This window comes from Nicotiana attenuata, unplaced genomic scaffold (assembly GCF_001879085.1).
Source record: "Nicotiana attenuata strain UT unplaced genomic scaffold, NIATTr2, whole genome shotgun sequence".
NCBI classification, from domain to species: domain Eukaryota; kingdom Viridiplantae; phylum Streptophyta; class Magnoliopsida; order Solanales; family Solanaceae; genus Nicotiana; species Nicotiana attenuata.
In genome coordinates, this window is record NW_017672556.1 from 19,613 (window position 1) to 26,908 (window position 7,296).

Sequence of the window (7,296 nt, forward strand, 5' to 3'; positions counted from 1 at the left end):
AGTATTTATTCTTTCTTCTACTACGAAACTAACTTGGCTCTTTGTTTCTTTTCTTAATGCTTTCCTTTATCACTTTCCTTTAATACTGTTGTAAATTATGAGGAACTGTTGTAGTTATTACTCTATGAACGTGCAAATACATGACAATTTGTTTAGTTATTGTAACTGCAAATTCAACATCATATTTCACTCGTGCCAAACAAAATACCATAGCAACGCTTATAATGAGTGATTGCGCCCTTCCGATATTATCACCCCCTAAATTCGGCAAAGGCATATTTGCGGTAAAACTAGTCGACCAACAGTGTAGTCGACGGTTCCGTGCCTTTCCCTCTTGAGTTGTCCGCTCAAGGGTACCAGTCTAATACTCCACAGAAACCCTTCTCTGTTTAATTGTGCATGCATCATTGTCAAACCTAGCCGAGTCAGTTATGTTGTCCGCATAATGACTCTTTAAGATATCCTTATCCAAAGTCCACTGGGTTTACTTGAAACCCAAACAGACACTACCACGTTCTGTGCATTCATTTGGAGAACTAAATGCTTCTTATGCTAATTGTTGATATTAAATAGTCGAGTCTGGTGGGGGGTAAGGGTCTAACAGTTTTGTCTTGCAGAAATGAGGCACGAGGTCCCCAGATTCGGCATGGTCACCAACATTCACCCCAGATTGTTAAGATGGTGGGAAGATCCTCATTGCAGTGATCAAGATCTTGTCCGAAAATATCTAGGAAACCTACCTTCTCTCCCTGAAATTCAACCCGACAACAAAATCATAGAAGCTGCCACTCTATTCTGGGACTGTGATAGGTCGGTATTACGCTTCAGAGACATTGAGATAACACCTTTGCTTGAGGAGATAGGAGGATTGGCTGGAATACCGTGGGAAACTCCGAGTTTTTTGATGCCGGAAAACCGCAAAGGTAGAGGTTTTCTCAAAATGATGGGTTTAAAGAAGAATCCTGACTTGACATGTTTGAAGGAGTCGTACATTCCCTTTGACTATCTGTGCGAAAGGTACGGTCACAGCAAATCTTACCGTACTTATCCTGACGAGTTCGCCCTTACATCATCGGGGCATATCCATCGAAGGGTCTTTGTCTTCATGTTCTATTTCTTGAGGATGATAGTGTTTCCAATGAAGAAAGCAAGAATCTATACCAGGCTAGCTATGGTCACCAAAACTCTAATGGAAGGAATTGACAGACAACCATTCAGTCTCGTGCCAATGATCATTGCGGAAATATACCGAGCCCTAGAAAGGTGTCAACAAGGATCCAAACATTTCGAGGGTTGCAATCTGCTACTTCAACTTTGGCTCATGGAACATCTCCAAAAGGGTGAATACCGACAGGAAACCCATCGTAGAGACTGGGACGATCATATCACCTTCCATCACCCGAAGCGAATGAATTACATGCCCAACATGTTCGCCCAACCGGGGAATGCTAGAGAATGGGTCGAACTCTTTGATAATTTGACTGAGGGCCGAGTGCAATGGATGTTCGAGTGGTTCCCTACTGAAGAATTCATCTTTCGATCTAGGGATGCGCCATTTTTGATATTGATTGGTTTGAGGGGGACCTACCCTTATGTCCCTTTTCGAGTTATGAGATAGGCTGGTAGGAAGTAGGTTATACCAAGGGTCGATAAGATGAGTCACTTCCGGGCTGACTTCCAGAACGACGATAGTCCGCACAGGTGCAAGGCTCAGCATATGTGGCACTGCAAAATTGTCTTGGGAAAAGACACCATTGAACCAGACAGAAACCATGTTGGTTGTACCCCACATTATTCAGGCTGGCTGGAGGACAATCACAACGGTTTGGGTCAACCCGGGTTTGTTCGAGGTCACAGGATCATCGATGAAAAGGCTGAGGCACAAGTCAAGTACAGCCAACTGCGCAAAAGGATTCGGGAATGTGAAAATGAGCACCGTGAAATACAAGAAGCCAATCAAAAAATAATTGAAGAATGAAAGGATATGGTTGTCAGCGCCAACAAACGACTGGTCTATTTAGAGTGAGGTATAGTGGAACTGGAAAAGAGGTTTCTAAAGAGGGTCGAAGACTGCCGAATACTGAAGGAAACGAAGGAGGACACCTGGCCAGAGCCTACCTGCTGCTAGGACTGCGCGAGCTGGGAAGCTGTTCGACGGAGCCAACAATGCCGAGTCTGGGGAAGGTCCTTCTGGGACCAAATAGATAGGAATTTCCATTTTGCTTTAGAAATGTAATAAGGCCAATGGCCACTAGTGACTTTTTATTTCCTATTATTTAGTGTCGTTTTGGGATTCGTCTACCTTTTTATCAATAAAATGAGGCATTTAGCATTCCAAGTTCTCCAAATTAACTTGTCGCTAGGCCTACCTCGGGCACAACGAGGTGCTCAAAATTAGGACACGCTTTATATCTCCTACACTACGTGTTTAAATATCACAACATCTTTCCTTATGATCCTTACTAACTTATCACCTTTTTGTTTTACTTTTTGTTTATTCCCCTCCCCAAAGGTTAGTTCGTGAACTCTGGCAACATCAGCATACTTTACCAGATCCAGGGGCCCTCCATCTACTCCTCCTCCCAGTCCCGTCAGACACAAAGCAAAAGAAAAAGGAAAGATTCAAACAACTTAGCTGAACGGGTAGAGGTCACTCGTGGTGCTATGGTCCCCAAGGAAAATACCTCTCAAATAGAACAAAAACTACTGAAATTCCAAGAAGAACTTGATCAAGTCCGGAATTTGGCAAGTCTGTCATTTTCCCTCACCACTCCAGAAGTTACTTTCCCAAATACTCAGAATCTCATACCTCCACAAAACATCCCAAAGAAACCCGCTCCTCACCACCACTGCAATACTTGCCACACTCCCAACAACACTCCACTGCTCATCCCGGAACCGTTGAACTCCACAAATGACCACTGCCATACCCAACACAACACCCCCATCTACGTGGAGACCGTGCCACACTCCATCCAGCCCATCTCAAACACACCCGAGTCCGATGATAAGGACTTGCTCATTAGAAATCCGGCCGAAGAGTTTAAGAAGTTGACCACCAGAATTCAAGGCGTTGAAGGTAGTAAGGAAATTGAGGGGCTAAACTATGAAGACATGCATACAGCCCGATGTCGAACTGCCCGAGGGGTACAAACCTCCCAAGTTCGAAATGTTTGATGGTACAGGGGATCCCAAGGTTCACTTGAGGACATACTGCGACAAGCTGGTCGGAGTAGGAAAAGATGAGAAGATCCGCATGAAGCTTCTCATGAGGAGCCTGAAAGGAGATGCTCTGTCCTGGTACATTAGCCAAGACCCAAAGAAGTGGTCAAACTGGGTAAGTATGGCATCTGACTTCATGGACAGATTCAGGTTCAATATGGAAAATGCATCGGATGTGTTTTACATTCAGAATCTAAAGAAAAAACCCACAGAAACATTTTGAGAGTACGCCACTCGTTGGAGATCAGAGGCTGCTAAGGTTCGACCTACTTTAGGGGAAGAGCAGATGAACAAGTTTTTCGTCCGGGCTCAGGATCCGCAATACTATGAAAGACTGATGTTGATCGAAAACCATAAATTTTCTGACATCATCAAGCTAGGAGAAAGGATCGAGGAAGGTATCAAGAGTGGTATGGTTACGAACTTTGAAGTCCTTGCAGGCTACCAAATAAGGCTCTACAGTCTGGTGGTGCGTCCAAGAAAAGTGACGTAGGTGCCATAATGGTTGCACAGAGAACCAAATCACCTGTCAAATACCAAACTTATCCAACACCTCCACTTACATATCAGCCTACCCCAAATTACCAAACACCCACACCTTCCTACCAAACTCCGCCGCCTACTTATCAATCACCTCCACCTCCTACATACCAACCTGCTTCACCCAGATGTTCCCAGCCCGCACATGTTTACCAAGCATACAACACTCAACAATCCCACTATCAATCACCTCCCCCTCGTCAAAACTTTCCTAGACCCCGACCAAATTTTGACTGCAGACCTCCCAAACAGTATACCGCCATTGCCGAACCAATTGACCAGCTGTACGAAAGGCTCAAAGCTGCTGGTTATGTCACCCCTATCCCTGTTATAACCCCTGAAAATCCTTCCCAATGGGTCAACCCAAATAAAACCTGTACATACCATTCTAGCATGAAAGGGAATACCATTGATGAATGTCGCTCTTTGAAGGATAAGATCCAGACTTTGATTGACAACAAGATCATCGTAGCAAAGGAGCCTGCTTTGAATGTCCACAATAACCCTCTACCAGACCACAAGGGGGGAGGTGTTCACATGATTGAAATAGAGGATGATTGGGATCCCAAGGGATCGATCGGTTTGATCGCAGAAGGCGACGATCCAAAGAAACCAACAGTCACCCTTAATCCGATTATAGTCCAGATTCAGCCTTCTGGAGATGCCGAGGTGAACATGTCCATACCACTTGAGTTTGAAACACCATTCTCTGCAAAGACGCCAACACCAATTAAGGTCGAGTTCGGGTCCCCAAAGGCACCTGTACCATTCGAAGTTGTTGTATTACCTTCCAAAGCAAGGGTGCCCATTCCGGTAGCAATGACAGCTGTAACACCATTCCACACAAAAGCCATACCATGGGACTACACAGCCGAGGCAAGAAGGAAAGGGAAAGCCAAGTTCGGGGTAGCAGTTGAAGCATAGGGTATGACAAGAACCGGCAGGGTTTATACCCCGGAACACTTGGCTGAGTCGAGTAAGCAGACCTCTGGTCTACAAACCATCACTGAAACTGGGCCCGACGATCTCTGGAGAAAGATACAAGCCAAAGAATACTCAGTCATTGATCAGCTGAACAAAACACCGGCATAGATTTCCATCCTTGCTTTGTTACAAAGTTCCGATGCACGCAAGAATGCCTTGTTAAGAGTGCTGAGTGAAGCATATGTACTAAGTAACATCACCGGCGGAGAAATGGATAACATGGTAGGCCATGTGTTGGAATGTCACAAAATCACTTTCCACGAAGATGAGCTGCCACCAGAAGGATTGAGTCACAACAAGGCATTGCATATCACTGTGCAGTGCGAAGATTATTTTATCACTAGGATCCTGGTCGATGGGGGGTCCAGTCTCAACATTTGTCCGTTGGTAACACTCAGGACGTTGGGAAAATGGCTGCATGAAATCAAGGACGGGGCCATCAACATCAAAGCTTTCGACGGTTCTCAAAGGTTCACCATTGGGTAAATTAGCTTGTGTCTGCAAACGGGGCCTACTTGGTTCGATGTTGACTTTCAAGTGATAGACGTGCCAACATCCTACAATTTGTTGTTGGGACGACCGTGGATTCATGCCGCTGGGGCTGTAGCATCAACTCTACATCAGGTAGTAAAGTTTGAGTGGAACCACCAAGAGGTGATCATTCATGGCGACGGTAGCAATCCCATATACAGTCGCCAGACCATTCCAGCAATTGGAGGAAGAAGAAGGATAGGTGGGGAAACTTACCACCACATCGAGCGAGTCAACGCCATTAATAAGGATAAGTGGTGGGGCAACAAAATTGAAAGCATATTGAACTGGAGCGGATATGAACCTGGAAAGGGACTTGGCAAGAATCTCCAAGGAATCGCTAAGCCCATCAAGCTCAAGAAACACGGCACCACCTTCGGATTGGGGTATGAGTATACCTGGAAAGAATTCAACGAATGGTCGCCACCCTGGCACGGTCCTTACTATCCATTGGAGCAGCCAATACCCCGTTTGGAGCAGACCTTCCAACCGGCCGAGGTTATCTACGGGTCAGAAGAAGAAGAAGCACTGGCAGCAATGAGGAATTTGTTCCTAGAAGACGATGATATGGATTGTTATGTCATTTTCGAGGAGGAGGGGGAGGAAGGCCCTTCCATACTGGCTGTAAGCAGAGGAGCATGCCTCAATAACTGGACTATCAGAACCACCAGAGACCGGCGAGCCGCGGGGTAGCAAGGCTGAACAAGCATCATGCACTATTTTATTAGTTTACTTTCCTTTCGCATTTTTATTTTTTGTAAGAAAGAGCTCCAATGTTCAAAACATTTATGGAATTTAGCAAAGCATTTCAATTTTCTTATAAATCTTACTCTTATTATTTTCTCTCATTACTTTACTTATACAGCATTACTATTACTTATCTTGATGAACCAATGACTGTGACATAGAACGAGACAACGCAACAAACGGACATGGATTCAGAAGAAGATGATATACCGGAAGAGATTTTTAAAGAAGTTGAGAATTTTGAGAACAGACCTAAGTCCAACCTGGACGAGACTGAGATTGTTAACCTGGGAGATGCAGAAAACATCAAAGAAACACGAATCAGCGTTCATTGGTCACCATCAGAAAAGGAAGAATACACAGAGTTTCTAAAAGAGTATGAGGACATATTTGCCTGGTCGTACGACGACATGACTGGTCTAAGTACATCTATTGTGGCTCACAAATTGCCAACCGATCCAGCCTGTCCGCCAGTAAAACAGAAGCTCAGAAAGTTCAAGCCAGACATGAGTTTGAAAATGAAGGAACAGGTCACTAAGCAGGTCAAAGCTAAGGTTCTCAGGGTAGTGGAGTATCCAACATGGTTAGCCAACATTGTGCCAGTACCGAAGAAGGACGGGAAGGTTAGAGTCTGTGTCGACTACCGGGATCTCAACCGGGCCAGTCCGAAAGATGACTTCCCCTTGCCAAACATACACATCCTGATTTGACAATTGCGCCAAGCACGAGTTGCAATCATTTGTAGATTGTTTCGCTGGGTACCATCAGATCTGGATGGATGAAGAAGATGCTGAGAAAACGGCTTTCATTACGCCGTGGGGAATGTACTGCTACAAGATGATGTCGTTCGGGTTAAAGAATGCAGGGGCCACCTACATGAGGGCCATGACTACCATTTTCATGACATGATACACAAGGAGATCGAAGTATGTATAGATGATGTCATCATCAAGTCCAAGAGAGCCACTGATCACATAGAAGATCTGAGGAATTTTTTCAACCGATTGCGAAGGTACAACCTGAAACTGAATCCCGCAAAGTGTGCATTCGGGGTTCCAGCTGGGAAATTGCTTGGGTTCATTGTGAGTCGCCGAGGGATAGAACTGGATCCATCAAAGGTCAAAGCTATCCAAGAATTGCCACCACCAAAGAACAAGAAAGAAGTAATGAGTTTCTTGGGGAGACTTAACTACATCAGTCGGTTCATAGCACAATCTACCGTTATCTGTGAGCCAATCTTCAAAATGTTGAAGAAGGACGCCACTACCAAAT